This window comes from Heterocephalus glaber, unplaced genomic scaffold (genome assembly GCF_053883595.1).
Source record: "Heterocephalus glaber isolate CG9 unplaced genomic scaffold, H.glaber_assembly_v1.0 deba00000738, whole genome shotgun sequence".
NCBI lineage: Eukaryota > Metazoa > Chordata > Mammalia > Rodentia > Bathyergidae > Heterocephalus > Heterocephalus glaber.
The window spans coordinates 12,851,901-12,865,679 of NW_028258161.1; the positions used below are offsets into that span (position 1 = coordinate 12,851,901).

Genomic DNA, 13,779 nt, shown 5'->3' on the forward strand with positions numbered 1-13,779 from the left:
GTGTGTAGAGGTTTCAGTCCAACTCAGCTGGCTCCAAAGCAGGGTGACATGAAAAAGGGGCAGGGCAGAGGAGAAACAGTCCATGGCAGGGCAGGCAGGAAGAACATGACTTCCTTCTTTGGTTTTTTATTCCATCCAGGCTACAAGCCTGGTTGGTGCCATCCACACCCAGGTGGGTCTTCCCTCTTCAGTTAGTCCGTCACCCACACCCAGAACCATGCTAAACCCACCGGTGGACCAATCCAGTATCACACACCCATGATCTAGTCACTCCCAAAGCCCCACCTATGAGCACACGAGGCTTTGTGGGGACATCTAGTTACAAGCCATAACACCTTCGCACCACTGAGAAGCACACAAAGGTGCCACCAAGTCACAGAATGTCTAGCTGGGCAAGCCATGGGGAGCCTCACTTGAGGGAAAGAAGGAAACATGTTGGCTAGAAACCCGGGAGTTCTGAGTGTGCTGACAGATGTACTGTTGGACAGCATGGCATTGAGGTGGGCATGGTGGTGTAACCCCAACACTCTTGGGGGCAGAAGGATTGCAAATTCAACCCCAGCCTGGGCAATTTAGTGAGGTAGTGAGGCTTTGTCCCAAAATAAAAATGTTTAAAAAGCACTGGGGATGTAGCTCAGTGCAGAGGCCTTGGTTTCAATCCTCAGAATCCCCAAAAGAAAAAGAAGGCTGCCACCGGTTAGCTACAGGGGACAGGAAGAAGTGGGTGTGTGGTGTGCAGGCAGCTCCATTTCCAGAGCACATGTGTCTCCAGGTATGGGGCGGCTGCCCAGCACGGCAGGGATCTCCTGGTTTTAGAGGCCGTGAAGCTGGTGAGCAGCAGCTACCCCTGAAGGACCACAGGCCACCTGGCAGCACCACAGGGAGACTGGCCTGGGAGTGGGGGCTGTGGGGACTCTGTTGGGGAGGTCACAGAGAAGCAGGTTCCCCCTGAACTCACGAGGAGGAGGACAGGACTCTGTGTCAGTCCACCTGGTGCGAGCTAGCATGAGGACACCCAGCTCCATCCAGGGTCTTTCGTACTCCCCTAGCTGGGGGGACTGAGCGGTCCCAGCATCGCAGTTGGGGTTAAGTTGGCTCTGTTACTTCCTCACACTCTCTGTGGAGCGTGGTGAGCAGAATTTTTGCAGCGTGAAGGGAGAAAGACAGTTATTTGGACAAAGAGTGGCCCAAACCAGTGGGACCCTGGAACCACCAGGTGTGGGTGGGTAAAGCACCTCTTTTTCTGGGTCCTCTGGAGGACTTCGGGCCTCTACAGGAAAGGAGAACTTGGGAGTGAAGCCTTTCCAGTGAGCGGCCCTGACAGAGTCTCCACTGTCCGCTCTCAGATGGGAAACCGTATGGGGACGAGGAAGGACCACACTGTCAGTCTGTTTTGTGCTATTGCCACAGAATGCCAGGGACCGGGAAACTTGCAAAGAAGAGAATGTGTTTCTCCCAGTTGTGGCAGCTGGGAAGTCCAAAATCAAAGCGCTGTTCTGGCAAGGACCTTCTTGCTGTGTCACTCCATGGTGGAGAGAGAGAGAGAAAGAGAAACCGGAATTCACCATTTTCTACCAAGCCCACTCCCACAGTCATGGCACTGACCATTCGCGAGAGCAGAGCCCCCAAGGGGAATGACCTCTCGTGAATTCCTGCCTCCTGACCCCATTGCTTTTTGCAGGGACACATTCCAGCCTCAGCGACTGGCAACTGTGGTGGAAGAGCGTTCGGGGGTCAAAGGCAGAGATGTGATGGGCAGAGAGAGGAGGCTGGTGACTGGCCGGTGACAAGTCTGGAAATTCGGCAGCTTGTGCTGCCCCGCAGGGCTGTGCCTCTGGGAGAAGGGAGCCAGGCCAGGAAGAGGTAGTGGAGGTGTCTAAGATCCCAACTGGATTTACTGGCAGGACTCAAAGAAAGATAAAAACTGCAGCACAGTTGCAGCAACAAGCTGTAGGATTTTGTTCCCTTCACATCAGGAAGAAAAATGTGAGGAAGTTCTTGTCTGGCTTAGGGTGAGAAATAAGGGTGGAATTAGAATTAGCTTAGGAGAGTGGTAAAGCTAACGAACTGGCCAAGCGTTAGGTGCTGCGCCCATCAGCTGGCTCTTCAGCCTTGCACCCTGGGAAAATGTAGGAAAGTAGCTTTGTTTCCTTAGTTCCTAATGGCCGTGTGTCACATAAATAATTCCCTGAAGAATTGAGAAGGCTCTGCCCCAAGGTTTTTCTCTGGAATCCTCATCCTTCAGAGAACCTGGGGAAGCTTTCAGTCCTGGGTACTGAGCTCAGCAAGAAGCCAGCACCAGTGAGGCCTGCTGGGTTCACACAAATGCCCTGGGATCCAGATGGGGGGTGGCTTCAGGGCAGGAGGAACATGAAATCTGTACCAAAATTTTCAGGAACAAAAAGGAAGCCCACGTTGCATGGGTTTTTAACTAGCTTTGTATCTGTATGGGTGTACACTGGGGGACATGTCTCAAAAATGTTTTTAAATGGAAAAATATGTATGGAAGTACAGGAATTAAAATCTAAAATCATAACATTATACATACTTTGTTAGAGACGCAACAACGCTAATGAAGCTGATGTGAAAATATCTGTGATTTCTACTGGTGTTAGCATTATAGACTGATAACACTGATGTGATTTATTGGCTGCACTTATTAAAGAAAATGATAAGAGTAGAGAAAATGTGAAAAAAATTTCCCATCAAAGCTAAATTCTATCCAGGCCAGGGATTTAGCTGAGTGGTTCTGCTGCTTGCCTCACAAGCGGAAGGTCCCAAGTTTGATCCCCGGTACCAAAAAAAAGCTAAATTCTATCCAAGGATACTTTGGAGATGCTGGCCCTCGATTAATTGTATAAAGCCATGGCGATTTTGGGGTTTGTGTCTTCCAACAGCAGCTAACATTAATAGTCCTAGTACATTCATTGGCCTGATTTAGTCTGGAGGGAGCATCCTTCCTGTATGAGGACCTTGTCCTTCACGTAATCTTATCACGATAGGCTGAGTAATGTCCCCAGAGATGTCCATGTCCTGGTCCCCAGAACTGGGAACAGGCTACCTTACATGGCAGAAAGGATTTGTAGGCGAGACCAAATTAAGTGTCTTGAGGTGCCGAGGTTGCTCACCAGGCGGGGCCTGAGGTCACAAGAGCCCTTAGAGAAGAGAGACACTGTGCCCTCCACTTCGGTGGTGTAATGCCCAAAGCAAGGGGTCCAAGTGACTCAGGACGCGCCCATGAGCCAAACAGTGAAAGTGACTTCTAACACCTGGAAAGGCAGAGAACTGGTGTCCTCCCCTGCAGTCCCTAGAAGGGACACAGCCCTGTTGGCACATTGTGGTACATTTTTTGTCTTCCAGAACTATAAGTTGATAAATTTACATTGTTTTGAGCCACTAAATTTGTGCTAATTTGTTACAGCAGCGATAGGAAGCTAATACACTTATGCACTGCACTTTAAACACCTTTCATTGATCTGTACTGACACGCAATAAAGTATAGAGTTCTTATATAACTGAATGACTGCTTACACATTATATGCAGTGTAAGCATCACCCAGACCAAGCACTCAGAAGGCTCCCTGGTGGTCCATTCTGGGGTGTCCAGTCTTCTGACCCCCAGATGCATGGATTAGTTTGTGTTTTGTCTGCTTTTGAAGTGCACAGACACGCAATCTTATCCTAAGTACTCATGCATCTGGCTTCTTTCGTGCTCACATCTGTGAGATCCATCTGTGTCATTATTGCCTGTCTATCGCACATTGAAGTTGGCCCTGTTATTGGTAGAAAGCTCTTATTCTCATACAAAAAAGCATAAATAAAGACACCATCTTATATTTTCCCTAATTGTATGGCTTCCCTTTAATGGCCTGAAGCATTCCCAAAATTCTTCCTTATTCCTATCCCAGGAGAGCAGGCCCCTGTTCAGCAGCCTGGGGGAAAGTTATGTGGGCTTGAACGTCTCTTTGTCAAGAAAGCCTGCACTCCAGCGTCCCCACCAGGAGCTGGGCTGTGAGCCCTGAGCCGCGTGGGCACCTGGCTCTGGACCAGCCTCTGGGACTGTCCTCCCAGCTCCAGTGCCTGAACCTTTCCTGGCAAAGATCTCCTCTGTGCCCACCAACCTCAGAGCCTCTTTTATCTGTGTCTCCCTTTCCTATCAGACCTGCCCTGAGCACCCTGAAGCCCTCTTTTGACCCTCACTCTGTTCCTCCTCCCCTCAGAACAAAACCACCACACGTCCTGGCTTCCTCCCAGGCCTGCTCTGGCCTGGCCTTCCCTCCCCTCAGTCTCTGACTGCCCTGATACCTCCTCACTGTGGTTCGGTCTTTCCCCTCTCCCGCCCCTTCAAGACCCCTTATAGAGCATCCGTGCTGGCTGAAATTGAAGATTCTCCCTGCACTCGGCCGGGGAGGCCCCCCATGGTGAAGGCGTCACAGAGAAGACATCTTGCTGGCCCTTCCTGCCTCCTGGAACCTCAGCACACCGTCTGGCCTCGGCCTCTGGGCCCAGCATTGGCTGGAGGGCGACCATCTTTGCTGGTCAGGGAGGCCCAAGGCTGTAGCTTCCCATTGCTGAGAGGAGAGCACCTGCAGTTGAGGGCGGCTGGCTGAGGTGCAGGGGGCTTCTCTGCGGGGTCACATGCTAGGCAAGAAGAGGAGGAAGAAGGTTCCAGAAGCCACGCCAGGGCCTGGGCTCTGAGTCTGGGATGACAGACGGGTTCTATCCGTTGTCTCCTTTGTTATGTCTCCAGTTTGTGTGGATGCCCTAGCGCACGGGTCATTAGTCATTTTTATTTTTCTCTATCAAAATAGCATATTTGTTCCTGATAAAACTGACTGAAGAACACAGGCTGAGCTCTGCAGTGAAGAGGACCTGCAAATATTCTCCACTCTGCAATTAAACATCACCCCTAACTTCAAACCTGCTCCCCCTACATGCTGGGGAAACTCAGAGAGAAGCAGGGGCAGCATTTGTAAGGGTTATTTAGGGGACCAGAAGAGTGGGACGGGGGAAGGAAGGAAGTGATTCTGCCTGTGGAAATCCTTTCTCTGCTTGAAAAAATATCGCCGCACACAAAGACCATAAACAGAGCCCCTGGAAGACTCCTCTGAGGAACTGTTTTGAAAGCTGGTCCATGCTCCAGGTCAACAAGAAGGAAAGGGGCCTGGGCGTGGGGGTGACACAGCTCCCCTGTGGGGTGGCCGCCACCCGGCTCTGCTGCCTTTCCGCTCCGAAAACTTCCTCAATCTGGGTCTCGCTTTTAGATAATAAACATTTGTTATCCTTGTCCTCGTTAGCTAAATTTTATAAGGAGGAAAATAAGCTAAACAAAGCGAAGAAGTTGTATACCTGAAAACCTATCTGTACCCGGCCGGAATGCAAGGAAGGAAAGGCCTGAGATTTATTTTTATAAACATCATAATAAATAACAGATCTCAACCTCGGGGTATAAACAGCGTCTGACGCGTGCACCAGGCCCGGCAGGGTTGGGTGCAGGAGCCCAGGCCGCCTTCGCTGGCTCACCTGTGCCTCATTGCTCTCCGAAGTGGGATTTGTATGCCAGACCCTTCCCTCCCTCGGGTCCTGCCCCCGGCCTCCTCCGGGCCAGCGCGGGGATTGTCCGCCCGGGAAGACACCTGACGAGGCCGGCGGCTTCCTGGCTTCCTTCCTCCGCCGACTCCCAGGCCCGTGGCCCCACAGATGTTCTCCCTGGGTTTGTTTTGATAGCCTGTTTTTAAAACAGTTCATATCCACCAACTGTTCGCATAGTAATATTCCAAGTGGAGAGCAACGTGATTATTTTCGGTGCCGTTTACGTTGACGAGCGTGGCTCAGCTGGGAAGTGCAGGCAGGGGAATTCCCCTTTCTTGCTCTCCTCGCTGTGGCCCGAGGCAGCCTCAGTGTCAGCTTTGTGTCACTCGTGAGTGCTGCCCGGGGAGGAAAGGGCGAGAGGCTCGGATGGAAGAGTGTGGGGTGGCCGTCACTGGAGTCGGCAGTCTTCCAGCGGAGTCAGGCTCTCTCTCTTCACCAGCACTACGCTTTTGCACACATGTGTGCAGGGATTCAGGCAAGACCTGGCTGAGGGGGAGCTGGTGCTTTGCACCAAGTCCCCAGTGACTGAAGCATTCGCACTGCCCGTGTGGGCACCTCCCCCACAGGAGGCAATGCCCGTCCTGCTGTCCTCTCTGCTGTTCCTCTGCCTTGTCTTCCGAAGTTGACCCTGTCATCGCAGTGCTCACTCTGACCACCTTGTGGCCTTCCGTACCCCTCCCCATCAGACCTTTACATCGTTGCTTGGCCCAGACTCCGAGAGCTTCAGCCTGCTGTCTGTCATTCACCTGCTCGAAAACTCTTAGCAGCTAGCTGGGCGTGGTGGCACAGGCCTGTAATACCAGCAGTCTGGGAGGCTGAGGCAGGAGGGTCACAAGGTGGAGCCCAGCCTCTGGCTTAGAGAGGCCTTGCCTCACAACGACAAAGGCAAACAGCAAACAAATGCCTCTTAGCAGCTACCTGCTATGTGCAGAGCAGCGTATAGAGCCTCTCCCCCGTGCCTTGGGTCCTCTGAGCTCTGCGCCCAGCCTCCCTCTGTGCCTGATTTCTCTCTTTAGTGCCACATGGATTCCATCCAGGGTCCAGTCAAGCTCACAATTGTTGAAGTCACCCTTGCTTTCTAGTAGGGCTGCCGCTTGGCCAATTCCAAGGGATGTGCCTCACTTCACTGTCTCTGTGTCTGTCCCCCTAGAGTGACCAGGGCCCAGCCTGTGTGACCCCATAGCCACTGGGCCTTTGCATGTGCTGTTTGCTCACTCAGAAGCAAAGTCCTTTACCAGATCCAGCTGTTGAGACCTGGATTCCTCAAACATTACCTCAGCCGTGAATCCCTTGCTGGAGAGGGGAGCTCTGTATCAGGAATCAGTGAAAAAAGTTAGATCTGAAGTGTTCATAATTTTCTTTGTGTTTATATGCCAGATTTTGCACATAATCTCCTGAAGGATAAAGACCATGAATTGTGTTGCTGCCTATCTGCTGTGTCTGTCAGTGGGGCTGACAAATAGAGTGTAAGCCAGCTTTTTGTTACTTGAACAGATATTTGCTATTATTAACTTGTAAAGAGGAAAGGTTCATTTTGGCTCACAGTTTTAGAGGGTTCAGTCTACGATCTGTTGGCCCGTTGTTTTGGGCGAGCACATCATGGCAGGAGCCTGGGGCGTAGCAAAACTGCTCATTTTGAGTATAGGAAATGAAAGAGAAAGAAGGAGGGCCTGAGGTAACACTTTCCCATTAAGAGACACATCCCCGATGACCTGCAGTTGCCCTATCGGCCTGTCTCTTAGGGTTTTCTCCACCTACAGTACTGTCTCACTAGAGACCAAGCCTTTACCACAAGACTTCTTGGGGGACATTTGAGATCCAAATGTAGGACGGACTCAGTTGGCTTTTGCTGGATGAACGAAAGAACCGAGAATTTGGGCCGGGGATTTAGCTCAGTGGTTCTACCACCTGCCTTGCAAGCACAAGGTCCTAAGTTCAATCCCTGGTACCAAAAAAACCCCCAAAAAACAAGAACTGAGAATTTGTGTTAGGCTTAGGCTGCACATTTCATTAATGACCTCTGCATGCACTGAAACTCACTACATCTCTCGGGTCTCTTGTCATCTTACCGGGTTTGGTGGAGGATTGGGTAGGAGCCTAGAGAAGTTTCCTCCACTCTCTAGATTCATATAATGGTGAATCAGGGGACTCTCAGGTATGTGCAAGTTTGCAGGGTATCACCAGTCCGGTGCCTGAGAGTCACTCCCACAGCCTGAGGCCTGGGACATGGTGGATGGGGCAGGGGTAGCGGGAAGTGTCTGTGAAGGCGCTTTGAACCCGTCCCTACTTCCACAGATCAGGTGTTTCTGTCTGTTTCACATCTTGAGGGCTGGTAAACGGTATCTACCAGATATAAAAAATATTTTTAAATGAAAACCAAAAATGAACCATCAATAGAAGCCAAGAAGATAAACGTTCAGAACTATCAGCAATGCCCGTCTAGATCTCTCTGAAGGGATCTTAAAGCACATCAACAGCTTCCAGTGCAGAGCATTCATAGGACCCGGATCCAGAGAGTTGTCTGCAGACCTGGTTTTAGCCCCAACTTTGTCACCAACAACGTATCTCAGTTAAAAGGCCCAGGTGATGCAGTGGGTCACAGTGCCAAGGAGCTGCAGGGAGAGGCAGCATCTGGGGAGGCAATGTGAGGTGACGGCCCCCCTGCTCTCCCTAGCCCTCCCAGTTCGCACATTTCCGGACTCCGTGACTCAGCTGGCAGGCGTGTGGCCCTTGTTGCTGGGGAAATGCTGCGTGCACATTTATTCTGGGTTTGGATATTTAAAGAGCCGGGTGTGTTGTGCCACATTTCGGAAGTGCTTGGGGAGGGAAGGGTTTGCAGAGCTGGCTTCTCTGGAAACAGTTATAGATATCCTGTCCTGATCTCCCGGTCCACAAAGACTCATTTTCTTCCCTTAAGAATCTGAAGTGGGTCCAACCTATTGTGTCCACCTTGCTGGCTCCTGGCTGTGCAGCCTGGGAGGAAGCAGGTGGCCCGTGGTGGGACTCATGTCCAGCTGCGGCCCAGGCCTGCGGTGGGTCCTGTCCCGGGCAGCCTTGCTGTCTGTAAGACAAGCCTGGCCAGACTGGGCTGCTGGGGTGGAAGCCACGCATTGTCTGGCTCTGCTCGGGCCCGGGGGCAGGAGCGGACCCTCCCCTTGCTGGGGACCAGATGGGGCTCTCTGGGCCCTCAGGGCTCTTGGCAGAGTTGGCAGCCACCAGAGCCCCCGGGACGTGGGCAGTGCAGGCTTCCTGTTCCGGGCTTGCTGTTTGCACTGGCTCAAGAGGCTCAGGCGGAAAGCTGGAACTTTTGTTTCCAACTGCCTGCGTCATTTTTACTATTTGAATGGCCATGCTGGGCTGCTTTTAGGGAGGTGGCTCTTTTGTTGCTTTGCTCACTCAGGATAGTGTTTGCAGTCAGTTTCTTCACAGCCCAAGTCCGCTGTCTCTGTATCCCTTCCCATCAGGAGAAAACGTCTGGGGCTGGCCTGGGTGTTCTGAGCAGGTGCAGTCTCATTTTTCTCTGTGACACTCAATTGTTCTCATGTCTGCTCTCAGAGGTCACCATGTCCACATGCTCATGATGACACATTTGAAAAATACAGGAAGTAAATATAGGCGATGCAGGAGGAAAGTTTGTTCCACTTTCTAAGTTACATTAGCGTGAGAATTCTGCTGATAACCCTTCTGTCTCCTTTTCAGTGGGGCGGGGCTCGTTCTGCAGGGATTGGGAAGGAACCTGCTCACCACAGACCGGTCAGCCCTGTGTCCTTGCATTGTTCCACACCCCTGGGGGTTCCGTGGGTGCAGCCTTTAGACCTCTGCACCTCTCCCTTAGCCCTGTCACCAACAAAGCAATGTCAAGATGTCAGCCAGTTTTAAGGAGGATAGATGAGATTCTGGGCAACTTTTATTTATTTATTTTTACATCTCTTGGACATTTTTTTGCACGTCTTTCAGTAACAAACGTAAGAGCAGAGGCAGAAGGATGTAGCATCAGAAGTGCAGGCTCAGGCACCTGGTGGCCTGGGTGGGTTGCTTAGCGACAACATGCCTCAGTTTCCTCATCCTTGAAACATGGATAATAATACTACCGATCTCACTGGTAAATTTTGAGGTTTTGTTGTAGACAGAGCCCAGTAAGCTGTGTCCACTGTGGCTTCATATTAACATTTATACTCACAGAAATTCTAAAAGTTCCTGTTATGGGCTGAATCGGTCCCCCCACCTCTTAACATTTATTTGTTGAAGTCAGCCCTCAGGACCTGAGAATGTGACTGCATTAGCCAGATTTCTGTCACTATAACAAAATAGCTGAGATGATGAACTCATAAAGGGCAGAGACTTATTTTAACTCATGGTTTTGGAAGTTCCAGGTCAACATGAAGTGGACCATTGCTTTGGGCTTTTGGTGGGTGAACAGCTCAACTCACAGCCAGGGAGCAAAAGAGGAAGAGCCCAGTGTCCCACTGTGCCCTTTAAGGCTATGCCTCCAATGACCTAAAGACCTCTTCTAGGCCTCACTTCTTAAGGTTTCTACCACCTCCCAACATTGCTTTGGGAACCAAGATTTAATATGTGATCTTTGGGGGAGCGGTCAACATCCAAACTCTAGCAGAGACTGTACTTGGAGCTAGGATCTTTAAAGAGGTAATCCAGTTTAAATAAGATTGTAAAGGGTGTGGTCCTAGTCCACTAGGATGAGTGTCCTTCTAAAAAGAGGATAGAACACCAAGAATGCATGCACACAGAGGAAAGACCACAGGGAGAGGTGACCAGAAAGCAGCCGCCTGCAGGCCAAGGAGAGAGGCCTTGGGAGAAACCAGCCCTGCCAGCACCTTAATCTTGTATGTTCTGCCTCCACAACTGTGAGAGAGTAAGTTTCTGTTGTTTATGCCACCAGTCTGTGATACTTTATCACGAAAGCCCTGGGAAGGTGATATAATTGCTTAACAAGAACAAGAATGGGGCATCGCTGTGGCTCATGGCCTAGATCTCTGCCCTGAGCTCCTGCAGGGGCACCTGATGCATGGGTGGCAAACAGCTTGCCCAGCCCTGGAGCTTCCCCATCCTTCCCAGGGTCCCTAGTGTCAGTGTGATGTCCTCAGACTCTACTGAACTCCACGCTTATGCCTCACCAAGCCTCTTTCCCCGTGGCAGTAATTCTCCCTCAACTCCATATCACAGAAATTTGCTTTCTTTTCTTTCTGGAGCCGTGGCCAGCCACTTTCCCATATAAGATACCTTCTTTCTTGAAAGTGCATCTGAGCTTGGATGAAGTGGATTTCCTCTCTCCAAAGGCCATCAGAGTTTTGCGCATGCTCTACCTGGACCACTAATATGATGGTCTCTTAAATGGACTCTTGAGTCCAAGATGTGGATGTGGCGAGGAAATGTATGCAGTGCTTCCTGGGTCAGGCACAGCCAGTCAGTCCTCTATCCCTCTGTCAAGAACACAGGAAAAGCAGTTGTTGGGTAAGGATTATTTTTTCTCTGCAAACTGCAGGCCAGTTCCTTCCCCTGTACTAGGTAGATAACCAATGCGCCTTGTCTGCCAAGTCAGCCCCTCTTCATCCCTATTTTCTCCGGAGACAGCCTTATAAATCTGGCTAATAACTCCCATTTCATTTCCCCAAACTCCATTAGAGGGAAATTATAATGAAGCTCAAATACTCGCCAGGTTATTCATGGGAAAGACCTTTGGCTTTTTAAAAATGCATTTTAGATGGCTGGATTAATCTAGTGGCACATTACAATGCAGCCCTGCTGAAGTTTGCAGTAGTTCCTGGCAACCGGCATTGTGCATTGTACAGTGCTGCCAAGGAGCATGAATTATCTTTACAGGAAGAGGCAGGAATTAATATGTCAGATGGAGAGACCCACTGGCAGTGCCTGATGAAAACCCAGACCCTTTGCTCGTGTCAAGGTTCTGCAAGGTTGGAGTCATAATCACACAACTCAGGGGCAAACACCCTAAGCGGGCACCTCTCAGCAAAGGGTGCAAGGGCAGAGCAGCAGGGAATTTAGGCACTACCCTCTCCAGCTGGCCCTGCGTGCCCGCGGGGGTCGGGACAAGAGCAGCCTTGGAAAAAACCGTGTACCTAGATGGCCTAATTTACGACAGGCACGTTGAGGAAAAATGCTGATATCATTCTGTTTATTACCTCTGGCCCAGCAAGTTAATTAAAATAATGATTGCTGCTTTGCATTCATTTAAGAGGTTGATTTGTAATGTAAATATATGCATTTTATGGCACACACATCAATATAAGAGTATTAATAATGATAATATTTATTACTAAGTGAGCTCTAATTCCTAGGGAAGGAGTTATACACAGGTTATCTGTGACCCTCTGGAAGACCAACATTATTAAATCCAGTTTGTGGATGGAGAAATTGAGGCTCCAAGTAGTTAAGAAACTTGCCTGAGGTCACCCAACTGACACATGGCAGTTACAGGGTGGCATTTGTGGCAGGATGACGTGAAACATCTTTGCACACCTTTGATCAATTCTGTTGTCTGCCTCCCCTAATCCTCACCATGGTGCGGGGAGAAACCTGGTGCTGTTCACTGTTCTGTGGTCTGAGGAAGCTCTGAAATATAACCCAGCCCAGGAAGGCCACACGAACCCTGAGCGTGGTAAGGGCAGCATGGATTCTTCATGTTGATAGAAGTGTGCACTTTTCTCATACAGATTAGACCAGCTGGTGTTTGGAAGGGCAGTACTTTTTGCGGTGGTGAGCTGTGTTTGATTTCATTTCCCCCAAGAGAAAACCAGCTACAGTTGAAGTAAAAGGCCACCTGTCTCTCTCCCCCTTCCCATTCCAATCTCTGTTCACCTTTTCTTTCTGAGGAGCAAGGAAAAGCGTAGTGGAGAAGAAAGACCTGGAATTCAGAGAGAGGCTTGCTTCCAAGTCCTTATGCACCATGCTCAATGCAGGATGCCTAAAAATATTTAGGCATTTTTTTTCTTCCTGACCATAAAATGAAAAATTCTGCAATACTTCCCTAAAACCTACCATTGGAATATTTATTTTGGTTGATGGATATTTGAATTACTTCAAGTATTTGGTACTACAAATAAAGCTATGATCAACACAATTTTGATAAAATCCAGTTTATCTTTTTTTCTCTCTTATGCATCATGTTTTAGTGTTGTTAGAGGAAAGTGAGACAGCTCAGTGATACAGCCAACTCTTACAGCTCTGTGTTACAGCAACAACAATTTGAACACACCAGAATCCCAAAGCCACTGGAAGAGGTGGAGAAAAACCAAGCTTTATGTAGCTGGGTGGCTCAGAGGAGTTTTAAGCACTCTGAATTCTGAGCCCCGAGTTGTAGTGAGAGTGAGTTTATATACAGTGGGAAGGAACTTGAGAGAAACCTTTTAGGGTGGAGACATGGCTAGAAGCAGGAGCCTCTCCAGTTGGAAACAGAACATTTTTGAAACCTTAGATAGAAACATCACTACTAACAGTTACATTGTTTGAACAGGACACGTTGATACATTGGGCAGCAGAACAGATACATTCCTTAAATAGAATATTTTGCTGCACTGGGCAAGGTGCAGAGCAAACAGTTGCATTTTATAGCAAAACATTCATGGTGGGAGGGGAAGGGCAAAGGCCTGCCCTGTTGTACGTTATTTCTTTATCAGGGTCATGCCCAAGAAATCTTTAGTTCACATAAAGTCACGCGATATTCTCTGTATATTCTAGAAGATAGTTTTAGGCTATTTAGATCTGCAATCCATTTTGTGTTCATTTTTTACACATGATACAACGTACAGATCAAAGTTTCTTTTTCTAGAAAAAGTTCAAGTATTCCATTCATTTCTACTTTGAAATTTTAGGAATCTTTTTCTCGTCCCATTAACTAATCAACTTCTCATGGTAAACAATTTTGGAAAAACAAATTTAGGCCCAGATTCTTATTTTCAAGAAGGAAGTAAGAGATTGAAGCTCAGTGCAGCAGGAGTTAGGATAAAGATGGAGTTGTCACAGCTCAGCCTCTGCTGGGACAGAGACATGGGGGAGCCGGGGAGCGGGCACAGGTGAGTGTGGGAGAGTATGGCTGGGGTCCCCACATTTCCACATTATGCTTGGAGGAAGGCAGGCACATTCAGATGCCTTTTACAGAGACTGGAGTCAGGGTCTTGAATCCACAAAGGTCTTGAACAAATCTCACAT

The 13,779-nt window shown here is 49.3% G+C and overlaps 1 long non-coding RNA gene across 1 annotated transcript in view; it reads left to right on the forward strand.

Moving 5' to 3' along the window:
* LOC110345245 (uncharacterized) overlaps nt 1–13,006 on the forward strand; it is a 29,219-nt gene extending 16,213 nt beyond the window's left edge. The window contains exon 3 of the long non-coding RNA XR_002388439.2: nt 4,812–13,006. This is a non-coding gene — a long non-coding RNA (uncharacterized LOC110345245). The remainder of the gene's footprint in view (nt 1–4,811) is intronic.
* Nucleotides 13,007–13,779: the final 773 nt, after the last annotated feature.